The following is a 15160-nucleotide window of genomic DNA, read 5'->3' as shown; positions in this document are numbered from 1 at the left end:
TCGTCACCCTCTGGCCTGGCCATTCAGCCAGTTTCCAATCCACCTCACTGTCTGCTCATCCAGCCTGCACATCAACAGCTTCTCTCTGAGGATCTTATGGAAGACATTGTCGAAGGCCTGACTGAAGTCCAGGTAGACAACACCCACTGTTGTCCCCTCATCCACAGGCCAGTTACTTTGGCATAGAAGTTTATCAAGTTGGTCAAACATGACTTCCACTTGGTGAATCCATGCTTACTACTTCTGATGATTTTCTCATCCTTACTGTGCCTGGAAGTTGTTTCCATAATTAGCTGCTCTATCATGTTCCCAGGGACCAAGGTGGGGCTGACTGGCCTGTAATTCCCCAGCCCTTCCTTCTGCCTTTCTTGAAGACAGGAGTGATGTTTACATTTCTCCAGTCTTTTGGCACTTCTCACAGTTGCCATGATTGATCAAAGATTATCAAGAGTAGCTTCTCAATGACATCAGCCACCTCCATCAGCAGCTGTGGGTACACATCCCATGAGGGCCCATGTTCAGGTTGCTTAAGTATTTCTTGACATGAACCTGTTTCACCAAGCGTACATCTTCCTTGATCCAACCTTTCCCTCTGGTCTCTGTAACCTGAGGTTCCTGAAGACCAGTTTTGCTAGTAAAGGCAGAAGCAAAGAAAGAATTCAATACCTCAGTCTTTTCCATGTCCTGTGTAACCACATCACCCATCTCCTTCAGCAATGGGCTCACATTTTCCTTAGCCTTCCTTCTGTCATCTATGCACTTACAAAAACCCTTCTTTTTGCCTTTGGCCAGATTCAGCCAGAATTCAATTTGGGGTTTAGCTTTCCTAACTTCATCTTTCCTTCCAACCTCGGTATGCTTCCTTTTTGTGTGTGAGTTTGGACAAAAAATGAATCCCATTTCCAGACATAGTTTACATAGTTGAACAGTTGATTTGCACCCATTTACACTGCAACTGAGTTTAGGATTCTGTGTGTTTGAAACACCAGCAACAACAGCAATAAAATGTTAAGTAATTTTAAAAAAAGTGTCAGGCATGAACACGCACATCTGAAAAGCCCAAGTAAAGTGGTAGTTGCCTTCACCAAAGATACTAAAAGCTGAATTTCTTTTATGTTTCACTTCTGTGTTCCTAAAGGAGGTAGTGTGTAGCATTTATTATTTAAAGCTGTACGAACATGAAATACACAGGTGCTGCACTCCAGAATGTTTGTCGATGTGCTTACTATGGAAAATCAACTCTTACAGGGCTGACATCAGCAAAGGATATTGGGGCATAGGATTTAAGGAAATATGTTTCTTTTTCAAATGAGTTAATATAAAAAATTATAATAATAAACACAAAAAAGACACAAGGTTTTTTTTAAAGAAAATTTGTAATTTAAAAAACAAATATTTCTAAAGTCTGATTTTTAATGCCATTTGCACTGTACTCTCTAAAACTCACTGTTCAATTGCTAACATCCATAGTCTATGTGTTTGTTAAATGTGCCTGTTATCCAAGGACACAACAGTATAATTGCTTTGAGTCCTTAGGAACAGCTTGTATTGTTTATAAGATCAATATTTTTCCTATCAAGACAAAGAAATGAAGTGAATAACATTACAGGCAGTTAGGATAGAGTTGCATGCAGAAATATGAACAGAAGCAGCACTTGCTAACAAAATTTTCACAATTAATAAGAGACAATTGGCAGCCAAGAAAAGACAGTGGTATAGGAAACATGTTATTGCTGCAGATGCATGCCCAGTGCAATGAAACAAACAAACAAAAAAACCCAAAACTAGAAAATGCCCAGACATGCTATTTTGCATTACACAGATTCTGTCTGTGATAATATGTGTCAAATGAGGTCTGTGACTGGAGGCCTACTACAAAGCAATGTGGAGTTTCTACCAGCTAAGGAAAGCCTAGAACTTCATGTAATCCTTCAATATGATTCACCCGTTTCCTTTTTCTTCCTGGAAGCCAGATGTGGTTTCCTGTTGTCTACTGATCAATACCAAAAGCACATGGCAGCAGGCACTTGCACGGGTTTAGCTGTGACATCTCAGGTCATGTCATGTAGACATGAATTCCTCCACTCACAAACCAGCCCACAATAGAAATACTGACTGTCAGAAGATAACTCAAAATTTGTGTCTGAAAGACAAAAGATATTTCCCCATCTCCAGGAAAATATCACTTCTGTTGCATAACACTATTTTTTTTTTATATTTATTTGCTTCCTTTTCTTTATGCACTGTAGTTTGTGCATTCTGTTTTATTATTTGAAAGAGTAAAGAAAGTTTCTAGAAGGTTTAAAGTTTCTTCTAAAGATATCTTTCCAAGTCCATATCAGAAAGAAAACAATTAGAGCCCTCTGTAAAGGGGAAGATGTCTTAGCCATAAATCATTGAGATTAGAAAGCTAAGGGAAAAGACCTTTACTGCTTATTTACATTCCTCTAAAAATCAATCTTTAAATTTGAATGAATCTTTGTCACTATAAGGGCTGGGCAGCATATCAAAGATGATATATTTATACTGCCCTCTGAATTTTGCTTTTCAGTCCATGACTATCTTCCACTGCAAACAGTGTCTGCATCAGAAATAGATATAACTCAGCAGTTAATCGTTAATAATTTTTAGCAATTACCTTTCTGACAATTCTGCTATCTATGGAACAACACTGGTTTATAACAGATGGGAATCTCTGCCCTCAGTCTGACTTTTAAGTTCATACTGGCATCACCTTACGTTGACTTCCAATCTACTTATCACAGAGCAGAAATACATGCTTGTCTCTTTGCTGGGAGCTAATGATACATCAGAAGTTAAATTCAGCCTGTGCTCCTCTATTGTATACATGATATATTCTAAACATTTCCAGAATTCAAACCCTTTTGTTGGCTTTAAAAAAAATAGATGCTAACCTCTCAGACTGTGTTCTTGTTTCTTGATATTTTATCTGTTGTTTCTGTGTGAACTGCAGACCTTCGTCTCCTTCTCCTATCTGAGCAAAGCACCAGAGTGTGCTTTGCATCTGTAAAAGCACTGAAGACTTGCTTGTTTTGAACTATTTCTAATTCCCTTTGAGTTTGCCAGTTTTCACAAAATTTAACTATATCCAATAAGGAATAAAAGTTCAAGGAAGCAAGAAAGCTGTGCATGTGTTTGATGCACAATTAATGATTCCCTACAGAACATATCTGTCCTCATGAAAGGAGGTTAAACCAGAGTGGTCAGACAGATAACTAACCAAAACCCATTCTTAGAAATCACCTCTACAAGAAGTGCATGGAAAGGACAGAGTGGAGGGAGTTGCATGACAACGTTTGTACCAGAAATAACGTGGCCAGCAGGGACAGGGAAGGGATCTGAGCCCTGTACTCGGCACTGGTGAGGCCACCCCTGGATTCCCGTGTTCAGTTTTGGGCCCCTCACTACAAAAAGGACATTGAATGACTCGAGCGTGTCCAGAGAAGGGAACGGAGCTGGTGCAGGGTCTGGAGCACAGGTCGTACGGGGAGCGGCTGAGGGAACTGGGGGGGTTTAGTCTGGAGAAGAGGAGGCTGAGGGGAGACCCCATGGCCCTCTACAGCTCCCTGACAGGAGGGTGCAGAGAGCTGGGGATGAGTCTCTTTAACCAAGTAACAAGTGATAGGACAAGAGGGAATGGTTTCAAGTTGCACCAGGGAAGGTTTAGGCTGGGTATTAGGAAGCATTTCTTTCCAGAAGGGGTTGCTGGGCATTGGAATGGGCTGCCCAGGGAGGTGGTGGAGTCCCCATCCCTGGAGGTGTTTAAGAGTCGGGTCGACATAGCGCTGAGGGATCTGGTGTAGTTGGGAACTGTCAGTGTCTGGTTAATGGTTGGACTGGATGATCTTCAAGGTTCTTTCCAACCTAGATGATTCTGTGATTCTGTGATAACAAATCTGTAGACCAATAGGTGTGTTTAAACAACAAATAATTTGATGAGAGAAAAGTGGGAACTTCACTAGGTGACCTGAAAGAAAAAAAAGTCCCTCAAGAAAATGCAGCTGTTGTAATCAACTTAGATGTTTATGCTTGAGAATTTTATGTGGAAAATAGAGCTTTCAGTGACATACTACAGATAGGCACAGTGAGGTGGATTAGAATAAAGTTAAAATTACGAGTTAAATTTCTGCAGTTTTATAAATCAAGCTCAGCATGAGAAATGGTTACAGTAGTGATTTAGACGCAATCCCTTTTTAATTGTATAGCCTTTAATTACATCTGCCCTACACCTTGGGGACTGATAAGGAATCTTGTTTCTAAAGAAAAGTCAGAGGAGGATAAGCAAAAAAAATGTGGTTAGTGTGAAGAGCTCTGCAGAATGCAATTCATTGATAGATAAGAAACCCATGCCTGCTTCCTTCTTAAGCAAAACCTATCAGATTTGTTAAGGGTTTCTTTTCTGTATGAATAATTATTTCAATCATGTTGCTAGCTATCTGTATCCTTTATGAATCCCACGATCACCTCAGTATCCACAAATATTTCTCCTTTTCTTGTCTTTGATTATTTGTGCTTAATGTCAGTGATATTGAAATATTTTTCTCATTATTTCATCAATACAATGATTCAGAGATACTAATAAATGCCTTTTTTTCTTTTTTTTTTGTTGTCTTTGGAGGGCCTTCTGTTTCTAGGTGCAGATTTAGCAGACTCTATTGTTACTTCCCATCTTTCAAGTTACTTTGGTTTGTAACTAATGAATCTTACAAATTGTACCAGGCTCCTATGTTGAGTTTTTCTCCTCTCTCACATATATTTTGATCTGTTTCGGCTGTGGTCTTTATGTTGTGGTGGGGTTTTTTTATTATTATTTTCCCTCAGGACTTTATGTAGCTTAACTTCAAACCATCCTTTCAGAGTGATGCCGTTTCATCTGTATTCTGTTTCTTTGCAAGAGATAAGCAGGGGTCTCAGTTCCTGTTTGGTTGCCTCTGATCCACCTCTTCTGTACCTGGTATGGATGCACATAATGCTGGCTTTCATCTTTCAGTTTCTGCTTATTATGGACACCTGCCAGAATCCATTCCTTTCAAAATTTAATGCCATGGGGAAAAATCTTGATTCTTTCTTCACGTTTGCTTTTATGACATGTCAGTATTTGGGGTTGGAGGGTGTCTTCCAGTTCTCTATCAAATCACAAGCAGTGGGCTGGACTTTGTAATGTAGAACAAATGTAACTGAAAATAGGTGTTCCTCTGAAATACATCTGTATAGAATATTAGATGTGGAAAAAGATCTGTTATACACCTGAAGAAACAGAAAAGACTGGGAAGGTAAACTAGCTGAGGAAAATTTTGCAGTGCCTATTTCCCCAGTACTTGTTTGAGTTTTCTTCCCTTTCAGAGGCTTTACTTTGTGATAATATTTTTCATAGTCAGTTAGAAACCTGAGGTCAGGCAGGAGTCATAGAGCTATTTTCAAGAGACCACACTGTGATGTCCCAAGAGCAACACAAAATCTTCCTCTGGCCCTGTCTGTGCCTCAATAGCTATTACAATGGTTGGGAAAAGTCAAGTGGCCTTAATTGTCTCAGGAGTTTTCTTGCCTAAGTATTTTGTCACATTCCATTAGTATTTCACCAATGACATTTCCCTGGAATAGATGAATGGAAGAGCGTGTGAACACTTCAGCTTAGTATTTACGTACATTCTCGGTGCACATCGAATGACATTTCAGGGACTGTTATTAATATTGTCAGGAAATATAGTTTAGCTCAGAATTTTACTCCCAGGGGTCTGTGCTTTTGTACTTAGATCAACAGAAGGAAAACATATTTGAAAAGTTGACCTTATATATTGGTGTCTGAACACATCAAATTAAAAGAGCCCAGGTTTGAAGGAGATTTACAATATTTCCTAATGTGTGAGTGTAATGGCTTGCTGGCATGGTTTGAGCTGTCCTGCAGCATCCTTCCCGGCATTCAGCAATCCTTGGGGTGGGAGCGGGCCTTGTGTCCCACCTGCTTATATTAACAAACTTTGAACTAGGCAAGCATGCACATGCTAAAAAGTATCCCAAAGTCATTCATACTGGATAATAGTTTGCCCCTGTTTGATTTTTCTGTTTATTTATCTATCACATTCATCACCAGTATATACGATGACAAAGAGTTTCTTCCCCCGGGAATAAAAATTCCTCTGTTAAAGATGAATTTTAATTTTACAACCACCCGAGTAGGATATTTTGATGGTCGGCATTTTTGGGTTGGGTTTGAATGATTTTATTTATTTAAACAAAACTCCCTTAGGGGCTTTCCAGGGAAATTTTCAACAACTTGGCCTGGTCTGAAGGAAGAAACATCCAACCCAGCTGGTGGCCAGCTCTGCCCACGCCACCCGAGCCGGGGAGGGGTAGCAGAGGCAGGGTTGTGGCGGGGTGTCGGGGCAGAGGACCTGTGCAGGGTGTCAGCCGATGCCCCCCGGGGGGTGGCGGGGGCTCGGGCCGGCAGCGCGGCGGCGGGGTCCCGGCTCCCCGGGATTGCGAGAGGCAACACTACCACCTCGTGGCTGCCGGCACCCGACGGCTCTGCAGAGAAACTGCAGCGCACACACCGAGTTTTGGGGAGTACTGGAGGGGGGAATTGTGTTTGACGCAAGAGCTGCCTGCCCTCCCTGCCCAAGCGGCTTTTCCCTGTCAGCAGTGCCCGTGGCTCTGTACGCAGGGAGATGATCTGACGGTCCCAGCTGTATTTCTTTTTATTTCCAGGAAGCAAACTCTTGCTGTTTGTATTATTAAGGTACCTAGAGCATCAGCAAAGAAGTATTCCACTTCTGGGTGCTGTATATTAGGGTACAAAGGCAGCCAGCCCATGTGTCTAAAATCCCATCAGCAAGCTTGGCTGAAAATTTCAACACCAAGAGACATGGTGAGTTAGCTTTAGACAAACCAGCTTTAGGATGTGGTGTGATATAGCGGTGTGGGACTCAGTGTGGGCTGTCCACTCTAAATTTACTCAGCATTTTGAGAGAGGGGCTTCTTGCTGCTCTGAGATTAAAAGGGGAAATAAAATAAAATAAATAATAAAAAAAAAGTGAAGATGCCTTATTAATGTGTAAGAGGAGAGGCTGCAGCAAAGACAAATTAAAGAATTTGACCAAAATCACAAGAGAGATCTGCTCTAACATCAGGAATTGAACAACTCTGTATTAGTTGAACTAACATCAGGAATTGAACAACTCTGTATTAGTTGAACTTAGTGCGGTAAACACAAAAGTGTTTGCCCTTTACTGACGTAAATCCTCCAGACTTGAGTCTGCTCTGTATTTAGAAAAGTAGAGGTAAGAACAGAACTTGCTTGATAGCCACTTATTACAGCCATTCTTCACTTCCCTGAGAATTGCCATCAATCAGCTTTTTGGGGGTATTCTCAGAGAGGGGACTGAAGAACAAACATATAATCACCTGTGCTGGTGTGTGACTAACCTCTAGCACAAGGGAGGTGAACAAGTGTTTGATCTGCCATCCATGATAAAATATTTCAGGGTCACTGACTGATAGCTTTTCTCTGGGAAGTGAAGAATGGTAGGAATAAATGTCTCAAGAGATAAATTCTGTTCTTGCTGAGTCTGTCCGAAAAGTCATGTGTATGTGATTAACTGTTTCCAAATAATATAATTCATGGACACACAGTTTGCAAAAAGACTTCCATTCAGTTTTGGTATTATCCACTTCTGAGTTCTTACTCTTTGAATTTAAACCTGACATTAAAAACAAATCCTTGTCCAGATGGATACAAGTCTTGATATTGCTTAAAATTCAGAGTCAATAAAGAATGTTACCTTTCAATTAATCAAGAATCTGCACCCAAAACTTTAAATCCAGCCTATTTTTTTTTTTTTAGAAAAACAAAGCAAAAGAAAAAAAAAATGTTGTGTGGACTGTTTTAATAAAGAGCATGTGGGAAGTAATTTGTTAGTGTCAAAACAAAATTAAGCAGGATTTTTTAACACTGAGTTAATTGGGATCTATTAATTACTTTGAACAAAATTAAGATGTCAGCAAAAGCCGTAATAATTTCATCATCAGTTAAAAGTGCAATTGCCAGAAAATTGAAAAGTATGGGGAAATTTTCTGCAGCGCTTGAAGAATCAATGTTGGCCATATGTGGCAGTACAAAGATGATGTGGAGAAGATAGAACTGACTGATCTTTTCAGTGTAGTCTCTGATGCGTGAATGTCATTCTGAAGTTTAATTGAAGTTGGGAGAAGCTAGCTTCTGACAGGAGACACTTGTTTTAACTGTTCTGAAGGAAATGAATGAAATCTTTAATTTTCAACATGCAAAAGACTCAGGCATTCACAGATAAGGATGGATTTATTAAAATTACCACATTCTTCAATGGTGGGGAAAGCAACTACTCAACCAAGGTAATACTTCAAGCTTTTAAAATTATTTCACTCTTATCAGGAAGCAAGCAATGAGTTTCCTTATGAATATAATTGAAGGAGGAGATTCTAACATGACCTCTGTCATAATGCTTATCAAAAAGGTGCTTAAAATAAACTCAAATATGAGTGTGCTATGATTAGTATTTGAATCAGTTATTGTAGGATCACTTCTGCTTTGCTGTCTGCCTCATTCTGCACACTTAGACTACATGATCTTCTGTTCAGGAATCTCCTTTTCACGATGGATGTGGATAATGCTTCCCAGGTGGACATATAAACAGAGTATGTAGCTGATGTTTTAGCACAAGCAGTAAAAAACTATTTGTTGTGACCACCTAAAATCCCTTTGCAGTGCTACCTCTGTCATTCATAAATTGTGAAGCATATCCTTGCTCCCAAAAAACTTCTAGAGAAATGTGCAGTGGGAAGCTGTGTTTTCCAGAGACTGAAATCCTGACTGGGAGTCAGTGACTGAATTTATCTGCCAGGAAGCCATCAGCTAGGATCGCAATTTCCTCCTCCGTAAGGAGGGACAATGTTATTGATCTCTGGTGGTATCTGCTCTGAGACCTACAGTTGGAAATCCTTGAGCATATATCGTCACTGTATCGTTTCAAAAGAATCAGACCTCACGAGGACTCTGCTTTTGTACTTTTGCTTTTGTACATTCATAATTCTCATGACACCCAATTTACACTCTCAGTTTATACACCAACATAGATTTGTTTTGTTCTGCCCTATAATTGACATATACTGCTGAGTTGAAGGCTAGGATATAAACATAAAGTTAACAATAAGCTTATGAAAGTAATAGAATTCTAGGACACACAGTTATATAGAGCTCCTGTACATTTTTTTCAATGGAAGAGATCAATCTATGTTATAAAGACATATCCTTGTCTTAGTGAATGTTTGTGTTGTGCTGTGTTATAGAAATTTTAAGCTAAAATTTCAGAGTAAATAAGTGACTGGCTTACAAGGATAAGTTACTTTTCATTATATTAGAAATTAAACTTTTTCCTAATACATAATGAAATTTTATTGAGTGATATTTGATCCTTGCATAATTTTTTAATATCATTAAGAGCTAAACCCACCAAAATTTGAGACATCTTTAAAGGGTGTAGACATTTAAAAAAACCCCCATAGTGTTATAATGCACAGTCTGGACTCTACTAAAACATGCTTTTCACCAAGAAATACAGCTGTTAACAAAATGTCACCGTATCCATTTACTGATTACAGAAATGGAAACGTTTTATGAATTAATTTTAAGGGGTTATCTGAGGCTTCAAATAATCAGTGAGCAAAAAGGAGTAACATAATAATAATCACAGCCTTATCCTATTTTTAACTGCTGAAAGACACTGAACAGGCTCTTAATAGCACAGATATGCTTAAAGCTATATGGTGCATTCAATCAAAAAGCTCAGTACAACTTCAGAAAAAGAATACAGATATGACAGTTCGGGTAGATATTAATGACTAAGAGCTTGTTATTAAAATAAATACATTGTACAACTCAGTCTTGCCTACTAGTATTTTAGGATCTGGCGGTTGCTTGTCATTTGAGGACTTGCATGTGTAGTTCATCTTGTATTATATTTTTTCCTGCTGAAATGGTTGCTATTTCAACTACAGCTTTGCATTTCTGTAGTAATTAAATCATAACAGCAACCTTGTAAGGAGCCATTGGATCCATCTTTCACTGTTATACTCTGCTTTCTGGCTTCAAAGGCTTTCAGAAATATAATTCCCTATCATGGCATGTTTTCCATTTAATTAAATCTACTTACAGGCATTTGTAATACCTTTGATTTAACATTGGGTTTGTACCAACTAGACTGTTTCTAAACTTTGTATTGAACATTTTAGGAATTTAGCAGTTTCAAAGTTGATACTCCAGTTTACTGGTCCCATCACTTCCTGATCAGTACAACCAGAGGACCCAAGAGCAGTTCATGAGCCAGCATGGAAGGACCTGCTAAGATTTAAGAGACCTGATTACCTTAGCGGAGTTCTGCTGTTAATCTGCGAGTGCGTAGCTGGCCCTGCTGATTCTGTCTTATCTGTCAGCCCTGCAGAAATGTCTGGGAAAACCTAGGCACACTTAAATGGTCTCCAGTGTTAATTGTTAGGCACATGAAATGAGTGCTTAGACACCTAGCTCACACATATTCACCTCTCAGTAGATCACTGTATTGAGGTGTCTATAAAACAGGCTTCTGCCTGTGATAGGAGATAGCATAAACCCACATTATGAACAATTGTAAATGGTAAAGGTGGTCAACAAAACTCAGTGTGATTCTAACCTCTGACTCTCACTCCAAAAAAAAACATAGATGTCCCATATCTCCTGTGATATATCTGCCAGTTAGGTAGATATAATAAAGTATTTTTATTCCAGTAGATGTTTCAGGTGATGTTTCATCTCTTTGTCTGAGCTGTTGAATCAAGTTACTAATGTCAGACAGATCTTGCATTTCCTGACACCTGCAAATTTACCTTTCCAAGCCATATTGACTTTTACACGTAGCTCTGAGTATTCAGAGTAGAAATAGTCTTTCCATGATGCAATCTGAACTTTACCTATGTCCCACATGACCAGGTTTTCTTTTGATATACTTATCTTCAGATACCACAGTAACTTGTGCATATTTTAAACTTATATTTAAAAAGGTTGTCCCTGATGTTTAAAGTAATAGTTCAGTCACAGAGCAAATCCCACAAGGAAATATTCTCTGAAGTAGCTGTTAGTGCTGCAAAACTCTCTGTTGAATACAGAGCCTTATTCTGTAAAACACATGTACTGTCCTTCCTCACTGGTGTCTTCTTTCTGCCTCTTCAACCTTTTGGAAAGTGGGTTTGCATCTTGCACATTTAACAATCCTATGCAATATTAGGCCATTGCCAAAGTCTGACAGTTTCCTCTGCATCGTACGTGCTCTTTGCTGCTTCTTGTCCATTTTCAGTCTCTTGGAGATTTTACTTTTGTTTTGCCTCTGATGCTGCTGCGAATTCGTGTTTTGAAAAATTCAACCCAAGCTTTTCTCTTCTAAATATGTAATCTGGTCTGATTACATTCTGGCAAATAACACAACTGGGTTTTTTGAGTTGAAGATGTTCTATCTCAGGTCTCCAAGCACCGTCATAATCTTTTCTCAAATTAGGGATTCCTCAAGCCCCTCAAAATTACATGTCTGACTTAATAGCCTCAGAGGTGGGATAAATGCTTCAAAAACTTCTCCCTGTTTTTGATTTCTTATGAAACTGATCCAGTTCTTTGTTTTCTCTGGAAGCACAATATTATTTCAAATCTCTTTAGGACAGTTAGATAACAGTTCATTCTTTCTGTAAGTGCAGGCTGTTAAGCAAATTCAACACTTCAGATGCAGCAAAATGGGAAAAATAGAAAACTTTTGCTCATGTTGGTTTTCAGGAGCTCTGCATATTTTCTTAAAAAACCCAGATTTTCTCTTTGAACCTCTTTGTGTTATGTATTGCATTCCTAGACAGTTTCAGCTGCAAAGGAGTAACACTACAGAGCCATCGAATAGCAAGGGAATGCTGCCCTATTTTACCACCTCTTTCGTCTCTTCAAACACCTGTCTTCATCTCTTACATCTACTTCTAGTGCCACTCAGTGCTCAGAGTTTATAGGCTTGAATACAATAACAGAAAAGTAAATGAAGATTGTATGAAAAGGCTTGAGAGGGAGAGAAAGAATGAGTGTTTATCACAAAGCTCACTTTTCAATTTAAAAAGTGTAAAAACAGAATGTTCCAGAGTGTTGGATTTCAGCTTTAGCAGCAAAGGTTTGAATACTTTTAGAAACAACTATTCATAGAACTAGCATATATTTGAAGATATACACTAGGCAATTACCTTGGGAGAAAAGCTCAAACGGATAGGAAAATTCTAGTTTTTTTTTTTTTTTTTTTTTACAGCTTAATGTCCTTATTTGTGTGTGTGTGTGCATGAATGTGGATGACTAAATAAAAAGTTTATACATTATTGGTCTACAAATGCATATATCCATATGCACATATAAATGAATATGTGAAGAAAGTTTGATTTGCCTGTGTATTTCTTACTAGCTAAAGAAAACTCCCTTGAGAAACCTTAACCCAGACACAGAGACATACAGAATTAAGTTGCACAACAGTAACACATGCTGTATATGAATAATTGTACAGCAGATAAATGCCTATGCATAAGTTTTCTAATGTAATAAATAAATTATATGAAAGCAAAGTTCCAAAATTTAAGAAGAAAAAAGGCAGGAAACATTTACTTGGTCCAAACTTCTTTATCTGGAACATTTTTGAAAAAGCATTCTTCTACAATGATTTTCTCTACCTGAGTCTTTTCAGCTGCATAAGCACAGCTGACAGCTCTTGATTCCTGAATTCTGCAGGAAATGTATGAATTTTTAAAACAAACTTACACACTTTTCTTTCATTACATCTTTCCCACTGTGTCTGTTTCTGTTTCAAAATATCACATCTCAGCATTTCCTGTCTACATAAGCACATAGATCTGTGGGATATATGTTTTCTTTTAGCAGATGTGGTTTGTTTTCTTTTTCTCCTTGCAATGGTCGTCTGCCTTCTGCACGTGGCAACAGTCACAAGAGGGATAAATATGAGACATTTGCCCTTTTATAGTCTCCTTGGGAACTTTTTCACAAAAATGGATTATCCATTTGCCATTTTCTTTTCTCATTATAACCTTTGTCATGTGTGTGGGCTCCCTAGGCTCTAATGTCTCTTTCTTCATGAATTAAAGGGGGAATTCTCCTCTTCTTTGACCTTTTCAGTATTCTACATTTCAGTGGGGTGGCATTTCCACTCTTTAAAGATTACAGCCTGAGCTGTCTGATCAGCCAATCAAATGCCAATTATAAATGTAAAATGAATTACTGTTGCTGTCAATCCAAACCTCAATACAATGTATTTTGGCCTCCTCTGCCATCATCCACTGATAGGGTTAAAGCTTTAATGACATGAGTATATGTCTAAATAGGCCTGATCCTTGACTGGAGAATGTCCTACTTGGCTAACATAAAGGGGAATTGAACTTTTGCTTACTTCAGAGCATGGTGTAAAGGTAATTCAGGGGTTAAATTCAGTACTCCCTTATTACTGTCATTTGTGTGACTTTCAGCAAGACACTACATGCTTACTTTCCTTTGCTAACACCCCGCCCCTGAGGAAAATATTTAAAACTCTCATCTCATCGTTGAATTAATGACTTCCTGCCTCCTGGAAAAGGATACTGGAGTTCAAAGCTTCATCTGCACAGGGCTTCCCTCTGAACCTTTTCAGATGATTTCCTATCATCTGAGTGCTTTGTTTACCACAGCGTTGGCTACTTTCAGAAGTGGACATAGTGTCCTGAATTTTAAGTATACACTTGAGCCTCATATTTCCTATTAACCAATTGTTGTCACCTTCCTACTCAGCAGGCAAGAGAATTAAATAATTTTATAGGTTTTATAGGTCTAGGCTTATGTTTAAAATATGATAAACAAGGAGGGAAAGGTATCGCACCTGGGCAGTCTTTTTAGACTAACTGTTAATCAGAGGGGAGTTTAAGTGTGTGAAGAAGGCTTTTTGAATTAGTGTCACACCAGGCTTCATAATGTAATGTGTATTTTCTTGCTTTGGTTATTGCACAATTAGAAATTTTCCAGTTTTCCTCTTTGGACATCCAGGAAAAAGCACATGAAAGGCAGAGTGAATTTCACTTCTAACAGACTGAAGGTTCTGAAGACAGCTTCTGTTGCAGGAACTAATTGTGTTGCTTAAAAAGCTTCTTGGAGTGGAGAAAGTGCTGGTGAAGACATTACAGGAAAGGATGGGGATTTTACTAACAAAATATTGCTGTCAGTTATTTGAGGCTTGTTATTCTGTTGACTTGTAACAATATTTATTTTTTACATGCTATTCCCCCCCCCCAACTCTCCCTTCAGGCTGCCATGGACAGTTCATCAATCGATGGAAAAGACGTTTTCCCTCCCCAGCATATTTTAGTAACTGGGAGTGCAGTATGTATTACACAGGGGATAAGAGCACAACATCTGCATCATTAAGAGTTATTGAAGTTTCCAATACATCTAAGTCCTTCATAAGATTCTTTGAAAAAGGATGAATTTATACTTCAGTATGCAAGGTTGTTCATGTGTCTTTGCATATTTTATACGTACAATTTGAGTGGCCTGTAACATCATAGAATTTTGAAAACTGCTTTCTTTGTTCAAAGTAAATATATTTTATATATTTGTCTAGTATGAAGCGTATAGTCAGGGGCAGTGCAGGGTTATAAGTAACAGAATTTAAACCAAAATTAAGTATTCAAAATCTGCACAAATAAATCCCACTTGTTTAAGTGTTGTGTGTATAACAATGTGCTACATCAGCCAAGAAACAGCCTGAATTGGTGATGATCTAGGCAAGTTTTCTTTGCCATATAATAACGCATATGAAGGCAGTGTATTTTCTTGGTATCATTTGCTCATTTCTATAAACGTTTGGTAATTGGATTCCAGTGGATATCACTGATATCACAATGCTTAGGAAGAAATCTCAGATAAGACATGACAACACTTCTCTGCAGCAGCAGCAGCTATATTTTTGCATTTGCTTCTCTCCATCGCCTTACAGAGAATGCTCTTGCCTGGTCACTCTATATTGTTAACACACAGCCTTGCCTCAGCTCCCAGACATCATTTTTGGAGCCCAGGAAAGCG

Source organism: Athene cunicularia (genome assembly GCF_003259725.1).
Source record: "Athene cunicularia isolate RWA chromosome 1 unlocalized genomic scaffold, athCun1 chr1_part2, whole genome shotgun sequence".
NCBI lineage: Eukaryota > Metazoa > Chordata > Aves > Strigiformes > Strigidae > Athene > Athene cunicularia.
Note: the sequence above shows the minus strand (reverse complement) of the source record.